Genomic DNA, 20,498 nt, shown 5'->3' on the forward strand with positions numbered 1-20,498 from the left:
ATGGATGGAAGTCTTGGCAGGGATGCAGAACTTGGCACGTGTTACCCGCTGATGGCGGTCGTCTGCGATACAGGACCTGGAGCTCCACCACCAGTGTTTCATTTGACTGTTAAAGTGTTTAGATAACTAAAAGGTATTTATTTAGAAGCTGGTTAGTTAGCTAGCGGCCCCAACGCTATTCACCAACACTAGCGGTGAAGGCTGCTACCCGGAATGTGGAGCTCTCCGTGTCCCGCTGGAGCTCCGACTGCAGGTGAATTCGGCAGCCGAAGCTTTCTGGCAATATGGCGATGTTGCTCCGGCTGGCGATACCGCTGGTGACCCTTAATGGCATGATTTCACTCATTCTGACAATCACTTGAAGTGATTTGTAATATACCAAAAAAATGTATGTCCTATTGTTTTGGGAAACAATTGTTGGCAGTGGGAGGGGTAATGGCTCTTTACAGTGATTATGCAAAAGGAGATGTTCACAAGTTCAGCCCAGGTAAATGCTCAGCCCATATTCACAGACCTAAACCTACTCACTTGCTGCTGGTTACAATCTTCTAAAATAAATGATGCCAGAGAAATAAGACAAAGACTAAAGGGGTGTTGATAACATGTATTAATAAAGTATTGGCTCTTTACTTGCGAAGGTTTTGTCGCGACTGAAATTAACAAGTGTACCGTTAGTTACGGTCCCAGTGTGTGGAGATCTGGTGCAACAGGGTAGTGTGGCCAGTGGTCTAAGGGCTGGATTTAGGCTCCAGTCTCTCTGGGACGTGGGTTCAAATCCACCACTGCCATTTGCGAATGTCACATCTCTGGTAAAGCAATGCATCTGATGTCCTGACATATACTTATAATTTGCATAGAAGTCTTACAACATAGCTTGGTGAAGGAACTAAAATGATTAGTAGCAATGTGGTACCGTCCTTGCCAAAACACCACACACAATCACAAGTGTTCAATGTGAAATGCTCATTCGTTGGCACAAGTGTCTAATGTCAACTAAGCATTTATTATTGAGTCGAAAACACTCCTAAACCAGAGGGTGGTTAAAACTATAGTCTGCTAATACTAAATGCTTTGGATCGCATGACCATGTTTTTAGAAGAGTAAGAATCCATTGCCACAAGATTGTCCAAAGTGAAATGTCCCCGCTAAGTATTGCTTTAGAAGACTCAAGAAAATCACAAAAAAGATTGTTGCGCGGTCTACCAAAAGCTTAACTTTGCAACCCATAAGCTGTTGGAACCTTGGTTGCCATAGGTTCCCAAACATTCCCACAATGTTTGAACCACAGATTTTCCAACCCTTGCATCCTAAAAAAGAAGAGCAGAGTGGCCGCGAGCATGCTGGGCCCATAACCCAGAGGAGGGGTAATGCTCTTTACAGTGAATATGCAAAAGGAGATGTTCACAAGTTCAGCCCAGGTAAATGCTCAGCCCATATTGACAGACCTAAACCTACTCACTTGCTGCTGGTTACAATCTTCTAAAATAAATGATGCTAGAGAAATAAGACATAGAGTGAAGGGTGTTGATTTTCCAGCCGTTGTGTATGAAAAGAAGAGCAGAGTGGCGCAGCGGAAGCGTGCTGGGCCCATAACCCTGAGGTCGATGGATCGAAACAATCCTCTGCTAAATGCAATGCTTTGGATCTGTGTGAAGTCTATATCCTGTCTAGTGCTATATCCACTTGACAAACTATGCGTTGCAATAAGTGTCTAAAGTTAAACGTCTCCACCCTTAATGACATGATTTCACTCATTCTGACAATCACTTGAAGTGATTTGTAATATACCAAACATGAGCACTTTCAACTCCTCCATTGTTTTTGGACTGTTCATTTGCAATCAAAAAATGTATGTCCTATTGTTTTGGGAACAATTGTTGGCAGTGGGAGGGGTAATGGCTCTTTACAGTGATTATGCAAAAGGAGATGTTCACAAGTTCAGCCCAGGTAAATGCTCAGCCCATATTCACAGACCTAAACCTACTCACTTGCTGCTGGTTACAATCTTCTAAAATAAATGATGCCAGAGAAATAAGACAAAGACTAAAGGGTGTTGATAACATGTATTAATAAAGTATTGGCTCTTTACTTGCGAAGGTTTTGTCGCACTGAAATTAACAAGTGTACCGTTAGTTACGGTCCCAGTGTGTGGAGATCTGGTGCACGCAGGTAGTGTGGCCGAAGTGGTCTAAAGGCGCTGGATTTAGGCTCCAGTCTCTCTGGGCGTGGGTTCAAATCCCACCACTGCCATTTGCGAATGTCACATCTCTGGTAAAGCAATGCATCTGATGTCCTGACATATACTTATAATTTGCATAGAAGTCTTACAACATAGCTTGGTGAAGGAACTAAAATGATTAGTAGCAATGTGGTACCGTCCTTGCCAAAACACCACACACAATCACAAGTGTTCAATGTGAAATGCTCATTCGTTGGCACAAGTGTCTAATGTCAACTAAGCATTTATTATTGAATAAACACCCCTAAACCAGAGGGTGGTTAAAACTATAGTCTGCTAATACTAAATGCTTTGGATCGCATGACCATGTTTTTAGAAGAGTAAGAATCCATTGCCACAAGATTGTCCAAAGTGAAATGTCCCCGCTAAGTATTGCTTTAGAAGACTCAAGAAAATCACAAAAAGATTGTTGCGCGTGGTCTACCAAAAGCTTAACTTTGCAACCCATAAGCTGTTGGAACCTTGGTTGCCATAGGTTCCCAAACATTCCCACAATGTTTGAACCACAGATTTTCCAACCCTTGCATCTAAAAAAGAAGAGCAGAGTGGCACAGCGAGCATGCTGGGCCCATAACCCAGAGGAGGGGTACACTCTTTACAGTGAATATGCAAAGGAGATGTTCACAAGTTCCGCCCAGGTAAATGCTCAGCCCATATTGACAGACCTAAACCTACTCACTTGCTGCTGGTTACAATCTTCTAAAATAAATGATGCTAGAGAAATAAGACATAGAGTGAAGGGTGTTGATTTTCCAGCCGTTGTGTATGAAAAGAAGAGCAGAGTGGCGCGGAGCGCGTGCTGGGCCCATAACCCTGAGGTCGATGGATCGAAACAATCCTCTGCTATATACAATGCTTTGGATCAGTGTGAAGTCTATATCCTGTCTAGTGCTATATCCACTTGACAAACTATGTGTTGCAATAAGTGTCTAAGTTAAAACGCGTTCACCCCCTTATGACACGATTTTCGCTCATTCTGACAATATCTTGAAGTGATTCGTAATATACCAAACACAAGCACTTTCAACTCCTCAATTGTTTTTGGACTGTTCATTTGCAATCAAAAATGTATGTCCTATTGTTTTTGGGAACAATTGTTGGCAGTGGGAGGGGTAATGGCTCTTTACAGTGATTATGCAAAAGGAGATGTTCACAAGTTCAGCCCAGGTAAATGCTCAGCCCATATTCACAGACCTAAACCTACTCACTTGCTGCTGGTTACAATCTTCTAAAATAAATGAGAATAAGAGAAATAAGACAAAGACTAAAGGGTGTTGATAACATGTATTAATAAAGTATTGGCTCTTTACTTGCGAAGGTTTTGTCGCACTGAAATTAACAAGTGTACCGTTAGTTACGGTCCCAGTGTGTGGAGATCTGGTGCGCAGAGTAGTGTGGCCAAGTGTTCTAAAGCGCTGGATTTAGGCTCCAGTCTCTCTGGAGGCGTGGGTTCAAATCCCACCACTGCCATTTGCGCGAATGTCACATCTCTGGTAAAGCAATGCATCTGATGTCCTGACATATACTTATAATTTGCATAGAAGTCTTACAACATAGCTTGGTGAAGGAACTAAAATGATTAGTAGCAATGTGGTACCGTCCTTGCCAAAACACCACACACAATCACAAGTGTTCAATGAGAAATGCTCATTCGTTGGCACAAGTGTCTAATGTCAACTAAGCATTTATTATTGAGTCGGAAAACACACTCCTAAACCAGAGGGTGGTTAAAACTATAGTCTGCTAATACTAAATGCTTTGGATCGCATGACCATGTTTTTAGAAGACTAAGAATCCATTGCCACAAGATTGTCCAAAGTGAAATGTCCCCGCTAAGTATTGCGTTAATAGACTCCTTCAACATTCTTGGAGGTAATCAGGAAAATCACAAAAAAGATTGTTGCCGCGTCTACCAAAAGCTTAACTTTGCAAATCATAAGCTGCTGGAACCTTGGTTGCCATAGTTTCCCAAAAATTCCCACAATGTTTGGTCGATGGATCGAAAACCATCCTCTGCTAAATGCAATGCTTTGGAGCAGCGTGAAGTTTATATCCTGTCTAATGCTATAGCCACTTGACAAACTATCTGTTGCCACAAGTGTCTAAAGTGAAATGTCTCCACCTGCTAAAGGCTCCACCCTTAATGACATGACTTCACTCATTCTGACAATCACTTGAAGTGATTTGTTATGTACCAATCACAAACACTTTCACCTGCTCCATTGTTTTTGGACTGTTCATTTGCAATCAAAAATGTATGTCCTATTGTTTTGGGAACAAGTTGTTGGCAGTGGATAGTGTAATGGCTCTTTACAGGTGGCTGATTGAAGTATACAGCAGGATGATATTAAAAATTATATAAAAAACATATTAAATTTAAATTTTTTTGGAGTCGAAAACACTCCTAAACCAGAGGGTGGTTAAAACTATAGTCTGCTAATACTAAATGCTTTGGATCGCATGATCATGTTTTTAGAAGAGTAAGAATCCATTGCCACAAGATTGTCCAAAGTGAAATGTCCCCGCTAAGTATTGCTTTAGAAGACTCAAGAAAATCACAAAAAGATTGTTCGGGCGGTCTACCAAAAGCTTAACTTTGCAACCCATAAGCTGTTGGAACCTTGGTTTGCCATAGGTTCCCAAACATTCCCACAATGTTTGAACCACAGATTTTCCAACCCTTGCATCTAAAAAAAGAAGAGCAGAGTGGCACAGCGGAAGCATGCTGGGCCCATAACCCAGAGGAGGGGTAATGCTCTTTACAGTGAATATGCAAAAGGAGATGTTCACAAATTCAGCCCAGGTAAATGCTCAGCCCATATTGACAGACCTAAACCTACTCACTTGCTGCTGGTTACAATCTTCTAAAATAAATGATGCTAGAGAAATAAGACATAGAGTGAAGGGTGTTGATTTTCCAGCTGTTGTGTATGAAAAGAAGAGCAGAGTGGCGGCGCGAAGCGTGCTGGGCCCATAACCCAGAGGTCGATGGATCGAAACCATCCTCTGCTAAATGCAATGCTTTGGATCTGTGTGAAGTCTATATCCTGTCTAGTGCTATATCCACTTGACAAACTATGCGTTGCAATAAGTGTCTAAAGTTAAACGTCTCCACCCTTAATGACATGATTTCACTCATTCTGACAATCACTTGAAGTGATTCGTAATATACCAAACACAAGCACTTTCAACTCCTCCATTGTTTTTGGACTGTTCATTTGCAATCAAAAAATGTATGTCCTATTGTTTTGGGAACAATTGTTGGCAGTGGGAAGTGTAATGGCTCTTTACAGTGAATATGCAAAAGGAGATGTTCACAAGTTCAGCACAGGTAAATGCTCAGCCCATATTCACTTCACATTTATTATTGAGTCGAAAACACTCCTAAACCAGAGGGTGGTTAAAACTATAGTCTGCTAATACTAAATGCTTTGGATCGCATGATCATGTTTTTAGAAGAGTAAGAATCCATTGCCACAAGATTGTCCAAAGTGAAATGTCCCGCTAAGTATTGCTTTAGAGAAAGACAAGAAAATCACAAAAAAGATTGTTGCGCGGTCTACCAAAAGCTTAACTTTGCAACCCATAAGCTGTTGGAACCTTGGTTGCCATAGGTTCCCAAACATTCCCACAATGTTTGAACCACAGATTTTCCAACCCTTGCATCTAAAAAAAGAAGAGCAGAGTGGCACAGCGGAAGCATGCTGGGCCCATAACCCAGAGGAGGGGTAATGCTCTTTACAGTGAATATGCAAAAGGAGATGTTCACAAGTTCAGCCCAGGTAAATGCTCAGCCCATATTGACAGACCTAAACCTACTCACTTGCTGCTGGTTACAATCTTCTAAAATAAATGATGCTAGAGAAATAAGACATAGAGTGAAGGGTGTTAATTTTCCAGCTCTTGTGTATGAAAAGAAGAGCAGAGTGGCGCAGCGGAAGCGTGCTGGGCCCCTAAACCAGAGGTCGATGGATCGAAACCATCCTCTGCTAAATGCGATGCTTTGGAACTGTGTGAAGTCTATATCCTGTCTAGTGCTATATCCACTTGACAAACTATGTGTTGCAATAAGTGTCTAAAGTTAAACATCTCCACCCTTAACGACATGATTTCGCTCATTCTGACAATAACTTGAAGTGATTCGTAATATACCAAACACGAGCACTTTCAACTCCTCCATTGTCTTTGGACTGTTCATTTGCAATCAAAAAATGTATGTCCTATTGTTTTGGGAACAATTGTTGGCAGTGGGAGGGGTAATGGCTCTTTACAGTGATTATGCAAAAGGAGATGTTCACAAGTTCAGCCCAGGTAAATGCTCAGCCCATATTCACAGACCTAAACCTACTCACTTGCTGCTGGTTACAATCTTCTAAAATAAATGATGCCAGAGAAATATATGAAGGTAAATATGGTGCAAAACGTGAGAGCTTGTAGAATACAATGTGAGAACTTGCAGAACAAAAAAATTGAACTTGTATGTTAAAATTTGCACTTGTAAAATAAAAATTTGCACTTGTAAAATAAAAATTTGCACTTGTAAAATAAAAATTTGCACTTGTAAAAATTATTCACATTTGAAGTCACAAAAAGAAAAAAAACATGAGAGCTTGTAAAAAAAATCTGAACTTGTAAATTGAAATTTGCACTTGTAGAAAAAATATTCACAAATGTGTAGATTGATATTTGCATGAACACAATGACAGCTGCAAACTTGTAATGCAACATTTACTCATGTACTTTTTTTTTTACTCAGGTTGATTTTCCATCACAACCACAACTCAGTGATTACAACCTCTCGAATCTGTCACTGTATGCGCTCTCTCGCATCACAAAGAGGCGAATCTGCGCCTCGACTTTTGCAACACTTGTTGCGATACATTTGGTGCAAAACTAATTTGTACCTGTGGACTTAGGCTGTGGAGCTCTGATCCAACAGAACGGGGAAAGCAGGGTTTCTTATCGCCAGATGAGGGACAACTCTGTCCGGCTTATATTTAGCTGTACATGGAAGCGCTGGTTGAATAGCTACCAGCCTGATTCTAAATAAATACTTTAACCTTTTAATTATTAAATAAAATAATAAAAACTTAACATTTTTTAACAGTCAAAACTGAAAAACTGTGCGGTGAGCTCCAGGTCCTGCAGCCGCAGACGGACCGTCACCAGCGGGTATCGGCCAGGCGAACCATCGCTATTATTGCCAGAAAGCTTCGCTGCCGACCTCGACCTGCAGTCGGAGCTCCAGCGGGACACAGAGAGCCCCGCACCCGGTAGCATCGGCACATCCCCCGGCCATGACCACAGCTTGCTTTGCTGATGTTGTGCCTCACTGCCAATCATTGCACCCGCTTGGGCAGCAACAATAGCTTCTGCAGAATTACATCCACCTCGCGGGCAGCAGCAATCATTTTTGCCGAATAATGCGTCATCTCTTAACCCTCGTTGCTGCCGAGATTTGCACCCAGGTAGCAAGGAAATGATAGTCTGATAAAACATTGATGTCTCTAAACGTTGTAAAATTATAATCATCATTGATGAACATGACAAAGGAATGTATATAGCCTACATTTTAATTAAACAGTAGCTACTTTGCCTTATAAAATCATTATTTCCCCTTATGGATGGAAGTCTTGGCAGGGATGCAGAACTTGGCACGTGTTACCCGCTGATGACGGTCCGTCTGCGGCTGCAGGACCTGGAGCTCACCGCCAGTGTTTCAGTTTGACTGTTAAAGTGTTTAGATAACTAAAAGGTATTTATTTAGAAGCTGGTTAGTTAGCTAACGCTAGCTTGCTATTCCACCAACACTAGCGGTGAGCTGCTACCGGGTGCGGGGCTCTCCGTGTCCCGCTGGAGCTCCGACTGCAGGTCGAGGTCGGCAGCGAAGCTTTCTGGCAATAATAGCGATGTTGCTCCGCTGGCCGATACCCGCTGGTGACCCTTAATGACATGATTTCACTCATTCTGACAATCACTTGAAGTGATTTGTAATATACCAAACATGAGCACTTTCAACTCCTCCATTGTTTTTGGACTGTTCATTTGCAATCAAAAAATGTATGTCCTATTGTTTTGGGAACAATTGTTGGCAGTGGGAGGGGTAATGGCTCTTTACAGTGATTATGCAAAAGGAGATGTTCACAAGTTCAGCCCAGGTAAATGCTCAGCCCATATTCACAGACCTAAACCTACTCACTTGATGCTGGTTACAATCTTCTAAAATAAATGATGCTAGAGAAATAAGACATAGAGTGAAGGGTGTTGATTTTCCAGCTGTTGTGTACGAAAAGAAGAGCAGAGTGGCGCAGCGTAAGCGTGCTGGGCCCATAACCCAGAGGTCGATGGATCGAAACCATCCTCTGCTAAATGCAATGCTTTGGGTCTGTGTGAAGTCTATATCCTGTCTAGTGCTATATCCACTTGACAAACTATGCGTTGCAATAAGTGTCTAAAGTTAAACGTCTCCACCCTTAATGACATGATTTCACTCATTCTGACAATCACTTGAAGTGATTTGTAATATACCAAACATGAGCACTTTCAACTCCTCCATTGTTTTTGGACTGTTCATTTGCAATCAAAAAATGTATGTCCTATTGTTTTGGGAACAATTGTTGGCAGTGGGAGGGGTAATGGCTCTTTACAGTGATTATGCAAAAGGAGATGTTCACAAGTTCAGCCCAGGTAAATGCTCAGCCCATATTCACAGACCTAAACCTACTCACATGCTGCTGGTTACAATCTTCTAAAATAAATGATGCCAGAGAAATAAGACAAAGACTAAAGGGTGTTGATAACATGTATTAATAAAGTATTGGCTCTTTACTTGCGAAGGTTTTGTCGCACTGAAATTAACAAGTGTACCGTTAGTTACGGTCCCAGTGTGTGGAGATCTGGTGCACGCAGGTAGTGTGGCCGAGTGGTCTAAGGCGCTGGATTTAGGCTCCAGTCTCCCTGGAGGCGGTTGCGTTCAAATCCCACCACTGCCATTTGCGGAGATGTCACATCTCTGGTAAAGCAATGCATCTGATGTCCTGACATATACTTATAATTTGCATAGAAGTCTTACAACATAGCTTGGTGAAGGAACTAAAATGATTAGTAGCAATGTGGTACCGTCCTTGCCAAAACACCACACACAATCACAAGTGTTCAATGTGAAATGCTTATTCGCGTACAAGTGTCTAATGTCAACTAAGCATTTATTATTGAGTCGAAAACACTCCTAAACCAGAGGGTGGTGAAAACTATAGTCTGCTAATACTAAATGCTTTGGATCGCATGACCATGTTTTTAGAAGAGTAAGAATCCATTGCCACAAGATTGTCCAAAGTGAAATGTCCCCCGCTAAGTATTGCTTTAGAAGACTCAAGAAAATCACAAAAAGATTGTTGGGCGGTCTACCAAAAGCTTAACTTTGCAACCCATAAGCTGTTGGAACCTTGGTTGCCATAGGTTCCCAAACATTCCCACAATGTTTGAACCACAGATTTTCCAACCCTTGCATCTAAAAAAAGAAGAGCAGAGTGGCACAGCGGAAGCATGCTGGGCCCATAACCCAGAGGAGGGGTAATGCTCTTTACAGTGAATATGCAAAAGGAGATGTTCACAAGTTCAGCCCAGGTAAATGCTCAGCCCATATTGACAGACCTAAACCTACTCACTTGCTGCTGGTTACAATCTTCTAAAATAAATGATGCTAGAGAAATAAGACATAGAGTGAAGGGTGTTGATTTTCCAGCCGTTGTGTATGAAAAGAAGAGCAGAGTGGCGCAGCGGAAGCGTGCTGGGCCCATAACCCTGAGGTCGATGGATCGAAACAATCCTCTGCTATATACAATGCTTTGGATCAGTGTGAAGTCTATGTCCTGTCTAGTGCTATATCCACTTGACAAACTATGTGTTGCAATAAGTGTCTAAAGTTAAACGTCTCCACCCTTAATGACACGATTTCGCTCATTCTGACAATATCTTGAAGTGATTCGTAATATACCAAACACAAGCACTTTCAACTCCTCAATTGTTTTTGGACTGTTCATTTGCAATCAAAAAATGTATGTCCTATTGTTTTGGGAACAATTGTTGGCAGTGGGAGGGGTAATGGCTCTTTACAGTGATTATGCAAAAGGAGATGTTCACAAGTTCAGCCCAGGTAAATGCTCAGCCCATATTCACAGACCTAAACCTACTCACTTGCTGCTGGTTACAATCTTCTAAAATAAATGATGCCGGAGAAATAAGACAAAGACTAAAGGGTGTTGATAACATGTATTAATAAAGTATTGGCTCTTTCCTTGCGAAGGTTTTGTCGCACTGAAATTAACAAGTGTACTCACTTTCTACTGGTTACAATATTCTAAAATAAATGATGCCAGAGAAATAAGACAAAGAGTAAAGGGTTTTGATAACATGTATTAATAAAGTATTGGCTCTTTACTTGCGAAGGTTTTGTCGCACTGAAATTAACAAGTGTACCGTTAGTTACGGTCCCAGTGTGTGGAGATCTGGTGCACGCAGGTAGTGTGGCCGAGTGGTCTAAGGCGCTGGATTTAGGCTCCAGTCTCTCTGGAGGCGTGGGTTCAAATCCCACCACTGCCATTTGCGAATGTCACATCTCTGGTAAAGCAATGCATCTGATGTCCTGACATATACTTATAATTTGCATAGAAGTCTTACAACATAGCTTGGTGAAGGAACTAAAATGATTAGTAGCAATGTGGTACCGTCCTTGCCAAAACACCACACACAATCACAAGTGTTCAATGTGAAATGCTCATTCGTTGGCACAAGTGTCTAATGTCAACTAAGCATTTATTATTGAGTCGAAAACACTCCTAAACCAGAGGGTGGTTAAAACTATAGTCTGCTAATACTAAATGCTTTGGATCGCATGACCATGTTTTTAGAAGACTAAGAATCCATTGCCACAAGATTGTCCAAAGTGAAATGTCCCCGCTAAGTATTGCGTTAATAGACTCCTTCAACATTCTTGGAGGTAATCAGGAAAATCACAAAAAAGATTGTTGCACGGTCTACCAAAAGCTTAACTTTGCAAATCATAAGCTGCTGGAACCTTGGTTGCCATAGGTTCCCAAAAATTCCCACAATGTTTGGTCGATGGATCGAAAACCATCCTCTGCTAAATGCAATGCTTTGGAGCAGCGTGAAGTTTATATCCTGTCTAATGCTATAGCCACTTGACAAACTATCTGTTGCCACAAGTGTCTAAAGTGAAATGTCTCCACCTGCTAAAGGCTCCACCCTTAATGACATGACTTCACTCATTCTGACAATCACTTGAAGTGATTTGTTATGTACCAATCACAAACACTTTCACCTGCTCCATTGTTATTGGACTGTTCATTTGCAATCAAAAAATGTATGTCCTATTGTTTTGGGAACAATTGTTGGCAGTGGGAAGTGTAATGGCTCTTTACAGTGAATATGCAAAAGGAGATGTTCACAAGTTCAGCCCAGGTAAATGCTCAGCCCATATTCACTTACACATTATTATTGAGTTGAAAACACTCCTAAACCAGAGGGTGGTTAAAACTATAGTCTAGCGGAAGCGTGCTGGGCCCATAACCCAGAGGTCGATGGATCGAAACCATCCTCTGCTAAATGCAATGCTTTGGATCTGTGTGAAGTCTATATCCTGTCTAGTGCTATATCCACTTGACAAACTATGCGTTGCAATAAGTGTCTAAAGTTAAACGTCTCCACCCTTAACGACATGATTTCACTCATTCTGACAATCACTTGAAGTGATTTGTAATATACCAAACACGAGCACTTTCAACTCCTCCATTGTTTTTGGACTGTTCATTTGCAATCAAAAAATGTATGTCCTATTGTTTTGGGAACAATTGTTGGCAGTGGGAGGGGTAATGGCTCTTTACAGTGATTATGCAAAAGGAGATGTTCACAAGTTCAGCCCAGGTAAATGCTCAGCCCATATTCACAGACCTAAACCTACTCACTTGCTGCTGGTTACAATCTTCTAAAATAAATGAGAATAAGAGAAATAAGACAAAGACTAAAGGGTGTTGATAACATGTATTAATAAAGTATTGGCTCTTTACTTGCGAAGGTTTTGTCGCACTGAAATTAACAAGTGTACCGTTAGTTACGGTCCCAGTGTGTGGAGATCTGGTGCACGCAGGTAGTGTGGCCGAGTGTTCTAAGGCGCTGGATTTAGGCTCCAGTCTCTCTGGAGGCGTGGGTTCAAATCCCACCACTGCCATTTGCGAATGTCACATCTCTGGTAAAGCAATGCATCTGATGTCCTGACATATACTTATAATTTGCATAGAAGTCTTACAACATAGCTTGGTGAAGGAACTAAAATGATTAGTAGCAATGTGGTACCGTCCTTGCCAAAACACCACACACAATCACAAGTGTTCAATGAGAAATGCTCATTCGTTGGCACAAGTGTCTAATGTCAACTAAGCATTTATTATTGAGTCGAAAACACTCCTAAACCAGAGGGTGGTTAAAACTATAGTCTGCTAATACTAAATGCTTTGGATCGCATGACCATGTTTTTAGAAGAGTAAGAATCCATTGCCACAAGATTGTCCAAAGTGAAATGTCCCGCCGCAAGTATTGCTTTAGAAGACTCAAGAAAATCACAAAAAAGATTGTTGCGCGGTCTACCAAAAGCTTAACTTTGCAACCCATAAGCTGTTGGAACCTTGGTTGCCATAGGTTCCCAAACATTCCCACAATGTTTGAACCACAGATTTTCCAACCCTTGCATCTAAAAAAAAAGAGCAGAGTGGCACAGCGGAGCATGCTGGGGCCCATAACCCAGAGGAGGGGTAATGCTCTTTACAGTGAATATGCAAAAGGAGATGTTCACAAGTTCAGCCCAGGTAAATGCTCAGCCCATATTGACAGACCTAAACCTACTCACTTGCTGCTGGTTACAATCTTCTAAAATAAATGATGCTAGAGAAATAAGACATAGAGTGAAGGGTGTTGATTTTCCAGCCGTTGTGTATGAAAAGAAGAGCAGAGTGGCGCAGCGGAAGCGTGCTGGGCCCATAACCCTGAGGTCGATGGATCGAAACAATCCTCTGCTATATACAATGCTTTGGATCAGTGTGAAGTCTATATCCTGTCTAGTGCTATATCCACTTGACAAACTATGTGTTGCAATAAGTGTCTAAAGTTAAACGTCTCCACCCTTAATGACACGATTTCGCTCATTCTGACAATATCTTGAAGTGATTCGTAATATACCAAACACAAGCACTTTCAACTCCTCAATTGTTTTTGGACTGTTCATTTGCAATCAAAAAATGTATGTCCTATTGTTTTGGGAACAATTGTTGGCAGTGGGAGGGGTAATGGCTCTTTACAGTGATTATGCAAAAGGAGATGTTCACAAGTTCAGCCCAGGTAAATGCTCAGCCCATATTCACAGACCTAAACCTACTCACTTGCTGCTGGTTACAATCTTCTAAAATAAATGATGCCGGAGAAATAAGACAAAGACTAAAGGGTGTTGATAACATGTATTAATAAAGTATTGGCTCTTTCCTTGCGAAGGTTTTGTCGCACTGAAATTAACAAGTGTACTCACTTTCTACTGGTTACAATATTCTAAAATAAATGATGCCAGAGAAATAAGACAAAGAGTAAAGGGTTTTGATAACATGTATTAATAAAGTATTGGCTCTTTACTTGCGAAGGTTTTGTCGCACTGAAATTAACAAGTGTACCGTTAGTTACGGTCCCAGTGTGTGGAGATCTGGTGCACGCAGGTAGTGTGGCCGAGTGGTCTAAGGCGCTGGATTTAGGCTCCAGTCTCTCTGGAGGCGTGGGTTCAAATCCCACCACTGCCATTTGCGAATGTCACATCTCTGGTAAAGCAATGCATCTGATGTCCTGACATATACTTATAATTTGCATAGAAGTCTTACAACATAGCTTGGTGAAGGAACTAAAATGATTAGTAGCAATGTGGTACAGTCCTTGCCAAAACACCACACACAATCACAAGTGTTCAATGTGAAATGCTCATTCGTTGGCACAAGTGTCTAATGTCAACTAAGCATTTATTATTGAGTCGAAAACACTCCTAAACCAGAGGGTGGTTAAAACTATAGTCTGCTAATACTAAATGCTTTGGATCGCATGACCATGTTTTTGAAGACTAAGAATCCATTGCCACAAGATTGTCCAAAGTGAAATGTCCCCCGCTAAGTATTGCGTTAATAGACTCCTTCAACATTCTTGGAGGTAATCAGGAAAATCACAAAAAAGATTGTTGCACGGTCTACCAAAAGCTTAACTTTGCAAATCATAAGCTGCTGGAACCTTGGTTGCCATAGGTTCCCAAAAATTCCCACAATGTTTGGTCGATGGATCGAAAACCATCCTCTGCTAAATGCAATGCTTTGGAGCAGCGTGAAGTTTATATCCTGTCTAATGCTATAGCCACTTGACAAACTATCTGTTGCCACAAGTGTCTAAAGTGAAATGTCTCCACCTGCTAAAGGCTCCACCCTTAATGACATGACTTCACTCATTCTGACAATCACTTGAAGTGATTTGTTATGTACCAATCACAAACACTTTCACCTGCTCCATTGTTATTGGACTGTTCATTTGCAATCAAAAAATGTATGTCCTATTGTTTTGGGAACAATTGTTGGCAGTGGGAAGTGTAATGGCTCTTTACAGTGAATATGCAAAAGGAGATGTTCACAAGTTCAGCCCAGGTAAATGCTCAGCCCATATTCACTTCACATTTATTATTGAGTTGAAAACACTCCTAAACCAGAGGGTGGTTAAAACTATAGTCTAGCGGAAGCGTGCTGGGCCCATAACCCAGAGGTCGATGGATCGAAACCATCCTCTGCTAAATGCAATGCTTTGGATCTGTGTGAAGTCTATATCCTGTCTAGTGCTATATCCACTTGACAAACTATGCGTTGCAATAAGTGTCTAAAGTTAAACGTCTCCACCCTTAACGACATGATTTCACTCATTCTGACAATCACTTGAAGTGATTTGTAATATACCAAACACGAGCACTTTCAACTCCTCCATTGTTTTTGGACTGTTCATTTGCAATCAAAAAATGTATGTCCTATTGTTTTGGGAACAATTGTTGGCAGTGGGAGGGGTAATGGCTCTTTACAGTGATTATGCAAAAGGAGATGTTCACAAGTTCAGCCCAGGTAAATGCTCAGCCCATATTCACAGACCTAAACCTACTCACTTGCTGCTGGTTACAATCTTCTAAAATAAATGATGCCGGAGAAATAAGACAAAGACTAAAGGGTGTTGATAACATGTATTAATAAAGTATTGGCTCTTTCCTTGCGAAGGTTTTGTCGCACTGAAATTAACAAGTGTACTCACTTTCTACTGGTTACAATATTCTAAAATAAATGATGCCAGAGAAATAAGACAAAGAGTAAAGGGTTTTGATAACATGTATTAATAAAGTATTGGCTCTTTACTTGCGAAGGTTTTGTCGCACTGAAATTAACAAGTGTACCGTTAGTTACGGTCCCAGTGTGTGGAGATCTGGTGCACGCAGGTAGTGTGGCCGAGTGGTCTAAGGCGCTGGATTTAGGCTCCAGTCTCTCTGGAGGCGTGGGTTCAAATCCCACCACTGCCATTTGCGAATGTCACATCTCTGGTAAAGCAATGCATCTGATGTCCTGACATATACTTATAATTTGCATAGAAGTCTTACAACATAGCTTGGTGAAGGAACTAAAATGATTAGTAGCAATGTGGTACAGTCCTTGCCAAAACACCACACACAATCACAAGTGTTCAATGTGAAATGCTCATTCGTTGGCACAAGTGTCTAATGTCAACTAAGCATTTATTATTGAGTCGAAAACACTCCTAAACCAGAGGGTGGTTAAAACTATAGTCTGCTAATACTAAATGCTTTGGATCGCATGACCATGTTTTAGAAGACTAAGAATCCATTGCCACAAGATTGTCCAAAGTGAAATGTCCCCGCTAAGTATTGCGTTAATAGACTCCTTCAACATTCTTGGAGGTAATCAGGAAAATCACAAAAAGATTGTTGCACGGTCTACCAAAAGCTTAACTTTGCAAATCATAAGCTGCTGGAACCTTGGTTGCCATAGGTTCCCAAAAATTCCCACAATGTTTGGTCGATGGATCGAAAACCATCCTCTGCTAAATGCAATGCTTTGGAGCAGCGTGAAGTTTATATCCTGTCTAATGCTATAGCCACTTGACAAACTATCTGTTGCCACAAGTGTCTAAAGTGAAATGTCTCCACCTGCTAAAGGCTCCACCCTTAATGACATGACTTCACTCATTCTGACAATCACTTGAAGTGATTTGTTATGTACCAATCACAAACACTTTCACCTGCTCCATTGTTTTTGGACTGTTCATTTGCAATCAAAAAATGTATGTCCTATTGTTTTGGGAACAATTGTTGGCAGTGGGAAGTGTAATGGCTCTTTACAGTGAATATGCAAAAGGAGATGTTCACAAGTTCAGCCCAGGTAAATGCTCAGCCCATATTCACTTCACATTTATTATTGAGTCGAAAACACTCCTAAACCAGAGGGTGGTTAAAACTATAGTCTGCTAATACTAAATGCTTTGGATCGCATGATCATGTTTTTAGAAGAGTAAGAATCCATTGCCACAAGATTGTCCAAAGTGAAATGTCCCCGCTAAGTATTGCTTTAGAAGACTCAAGAAAATCACAAAAAAGATTGTTGCGCGGTCTACCAAAAGCTTAACTTTGCAACCCATAAGCTGTTGGAACCTTGGTTGCCATAGGTTCCCAAACATTCCCACAATGTTTGAACCACAGATTTTCCAACCCTTGCATCTAAAAAAAGAAGAGCAGAGTGGCACAGCGGAAGCATGCTGGGCCCATAACCCAGAGGAGGGGTAATGCTCTTTACAGTGAATATGCAAAAGGAGATGTTCACAAATTCAGCCCAGGTAAATGCTCAGCCCATATTGACAGACCTAAACCTACTCACTTGCTGCTGGTTACAATCTTCTAAAATAAATGATGCTAGAGAAATAAGACATAGAGTGAAGGGTGTTGATTTTCCAGCTGTTGTGTACGAAAAGAAGAGCAGAGTGGCGCAGCGGAAGCGTGCTGGGCCCATAACCCAGAGGTCGATGGATCGAAACCATCCTCTGCTAAATGCAATGCTTTGGATCTGTGTGAAGTCTATATCCTGTCTAGTGCTATATCCACTTGACAAACTATGTGTTGCAATAAGTGTCTAAAGTTAAACGTCTCCACCCTTAATGACACGATTTCGCTCATTCTGACAATATCTTGAAGTGATTCGTAATATACCAAACACAAGCACTTTCAACTCCTCAATTGTTTTTGGACTGTTCATTTGCAATCAAAAAATGTATGTCCTATTGTTTTGGGAACAATTGTTGGCAGTGGGAGGGGTAATGGCTCTTTACAGTGATTATGCAAAAGGAGATGTTCACAAGTTCAGCCCAGGTAAATGCTCAGCCCATATTCACAGACCTAAACCTACTCACTTGCTGCTGGTTACAATCTTCTAAAATAAATGATGCCGGAGAAATAAGACAAAGACTAAAGGGTGTTGATAACATGTATTAATAAAGTATTGGCTCTTTTCCCTTGCGCGGGGTTTGTCGCACTGAAATTAACAAGTGTACTCACTTTCTACTGGTTACAATATTCTAAAATAAATGATGCCAGAGAAATAAGACAAAGAGTAGAAGGTTTTGATAACATGTATTAATAAAGTATTGGCTCTTTACTTCGATGGTTTGTCGCACTGAAATTAACAAGTGTACCGTTAGTTACGGTCCCAGTGTGTGGAGATCTGGTGCGCGCAGGTAGTGTGGGCCGAGTGGTCTAAGGCGCTGGATTTAGGCTCTAGTCTCTCTGGAGGCGTGGGTTCAAATTCCACCACTGCCATTTGCGAATGTCACATCTCTGGTAAAGCAATGCATCTGATGTCCTGACATATACTTATAATTTGCATAGAAGTCTTACAACATAGCTTGGTGAAGGAACTAAAATGATTAGTAGCAATGTGGTACCGTCCTTGCCAAAACACCACACACAATCACAAGTGTTCAATGTGAAATGCTCATTCGTTGGCACAAGTGTCTAATGTCAACTAAGCATTTATTATTGAGTCGAAAACACTCCTAAACCAGAGGGTGGTTAAAACTATAGTCTGCTAATACTAAATGCTTTGGATCGCATGACCATGTTTTTAGAAGACTAAGAATCCATTGCCACAAGATTGTCCAAAGTGAAATGTCCCCGCTTAAGTATTGCGTTAATAGACTCCTTCAACATTCTTGGAGGTAATCAGGAAAATCACAAAAAAGATTGTTGCACGGTCTACCAAAAGCTTAACTTTGCAAATCATAAGCTGCTGGAACCTTGGTTGCCATAGGTTCCCAAAAATTCCCACAATGTTTGGTCGATGGATCGAAAACCATCCTCTGCTAAATGCAATGCTTTGGAGCAGCGTGAAGTTTATATCCTGTCTAATGCTATAGCCACTTGACAAACTATCTGTTGCCACAAGTGTCTAAAGTGAAATGTCTCCACCTGCTAAAGGCTCCACCCTTAATGACATGACTTCACTCATTCTGACAATCACTTGAAGTGATTTGTTATGTACCAATCACAAACACTTTCACCTGCTCCATTGTTTTGGACTGTTCATTTGCAATCAAAAAATGTATGTCCTATTGTTTTGGGAACAATTGTTGGCAGTGGGAAGTGTAATGGCTCTTTACAGTGAATATGCAAAAGGAGATGTTCACAAGTTCAGCCCAGGTAAATGCTCAGCCCATATTCACTTCACATTTATTATTGAGTCGAAAACACTCCTAAACCAGAGGGTGGTTAAAACTATAGTCTGCTAATACTAAATGCTTTGGATCGCATGATCATGTTTTTAGAAGAGTAAGAATCCATTGCCACAAGATTGTCCAAAGTGAAATGTCCCCCGCTAAGTATTGCTTTAGAAGACTCAAGAAAATCACAAAAAGATTGGGTGAGCGGCTTACCCAAAGCTTAACTTTGCAACCCATAAGCTGTTGGAACCTTGGTTGCCATAGGTTCCCAAACATTCCCACAATGTTTGAACCACAGATTTTCCAACCCTTGCATCTAAAAAAAGAAGAGCAGAGTGGCACAGCGGAAGCATGCTGGGCCCATAACCCAGAGGAGGGGTAATGCTCTTTACAGTGAATATGCAAAAGGAGATGTTCACAAGTTCAGCCCAGGTAAATGCTCAGCCCATATTGACAGACCTAAACCTACTCACTTGCTGCTGGTTACAATCTTCTAAAATAAATGATCCTAGAGAAATAAGACATAGAGTGAAGGGTGTTGATTTTCCAGCTTTTGTGTATGAAAAGAAGAGCAGAGTGGCGCAGCGGAAGCGTGCTGGGCCCATAACCCAGAGGTTGATGGATCGAAACCATCCTCTGCTAAATGCAATGCTTTGGATCAGTGTGAAGTCTATATCCTGTCTAGTGCAAACTATGTGTTGCAATAAGTGTCTAAAGTTAAACATCTCCACCCTTAATGACATGATTTCACTCATTCTGACAATCACTTGAAGTGGTTCGTAATATACCAAGCACTTTCAACTCCTCCATTGCTTTTGGACTTTTCATTTGCAACCAAAAAATGTATGTCCTATTGTTTTGGGAACAATTGCTTTGGGCCCATAACCCAGAGGAGGGGTAATGTTCTTTACAGTGAATATGCAAAAGGAGATGTTCACAAATTCAGCCCAGGTAAATGCTCAGCCCATATTCACAGACCTAAACCTACTCACTTTCTGCTGGTTACAATATTCTAAAATAAATGATGCCAGAGAAATAAGACAAAGAGTTAAGGGTGTTGATAACATGTATTAATAAAGTATTGTCTCTTTACTTGCGAAGGTTTTGTCGCACTGAAATTAACAAGTGTACCGTTAGTTACGGTCCCAGTGTGTGGCTGAGTGGTCTAAGACGCTGGATTTAGACTCCAGTCTCTCTGGAGATGTAGGTTCAAATCCCACCACTGTCATTTGCAGTCGAATCTGATGGCCTGACATACTTATAAGTTAAGAAATGAAAATCCTTGGCCAAGAAACGAGGAGATCGAAAGAAATTAAGGTAATTATTAGTACCACTGCATTTATGACTGTGTACTAACTTTACTAAAATCAAATAATTGCAATTGTATAAATTAATATTAAAGTTTAATTAAAAA

General features: G+C 41.0%; 9 non-coding genes across 9 annotated transcripts; all 9 read left to right on the forward strand.

Moving 5' to 3' along the window:
- Positions 1–2,168: 2,168 nt before the first annotated feature.
- On the forward strand, positions 2,169–2,250 carry trnal-uag. Its single transcript has one exon. It is a non-coding gene; the product is annotated as a tRNA-Leu (tRNA).
- A 6,897-nt stretch (positions 2,251–9,147) lies between these two features.
- trnal-uag lies at positions 9,148–9,231 on the forward strand. Its single transcript has one exon. It is a non-coding gene; the product is annotated as a tRNA-Leu (tRNA).
- Positions 9,232–10,758: 1,527 nt separating this feature from the next.
- Positions 10,759–10,840, forward strand: trnal-uag. Its single transcript has one exon. It is a non-coding gene; the product is annotated as a tRNA-Leu (tRNA).
- A 1,563-nt stretch (positions 10,841–12,403) lies between these two features.
- trnal-uag lies at positions 12,404–12,485 on the forward strand. The gene has a single exon. It is a non-coding gene; the product is annotated as a tRNA-Leu (tRNA).
- A 1,527-nt stretch (positions 12,486–14,012) lies between these two features.
- Positions 14,013–14,094, forward strand: trnal-uag. The gene has a single exon. It is a non-coding gene; the product is annotated as a tRNA-Leu (tRNA).
- Positions 14,095–15,799: 1,705 nt separating this feature from the next.
- On the forward strand, positions 15,800–15,881 carry trnal-uag. The gene has a single exon. It is a non-coding gene; the product is annotated as a tRNA-Leu (tRNA).
- A 1,466-nt stretch (positions 15,882–17,347) lies between these two features.
- trnam-cau lies at positions 17,348–17,419 on the forward strand. The gene has a single exon. It is a non-coding gene; the product is annotated as a tRNA-Met (tRNA).
- A 683-nt stretch (positions 17,420–18,102) lies between these two features.
- trnal-uag lies at positions 18,103–18,185 on the forward strand. Its single transcript has one exon. It is a non-coding gene; the product is annotated as a tRNA-Leu (tRNA).
- A 1,469-nt stretch (positions 18,186–19,654) lies between these two features.
- On the forward strand, positions 19,655–19,726 carry trnam-cau. The gene has a single exon. It is a non-coding gene; the product is annotated as a tRNA-Met (tRNA).
- The last annotated feature ends 772 nt before the right edge of the window (positions 19,727–20,498 follow it).

The sequence above is a fragment of the Perca fluviatilis genome, chromosome 18, assembly GCF_010015445.1.
Source record: "Perca fluviatilis chromosome 18, GENO_Pfluv_1.0, whole genome shotgun sequence".
Classification (NCBI taxonomy): Eukaryota; Metazoa; Chordata; class Actinopteri; order Perciformes; family Percidae; genus Perca; species Perca fluviatilis.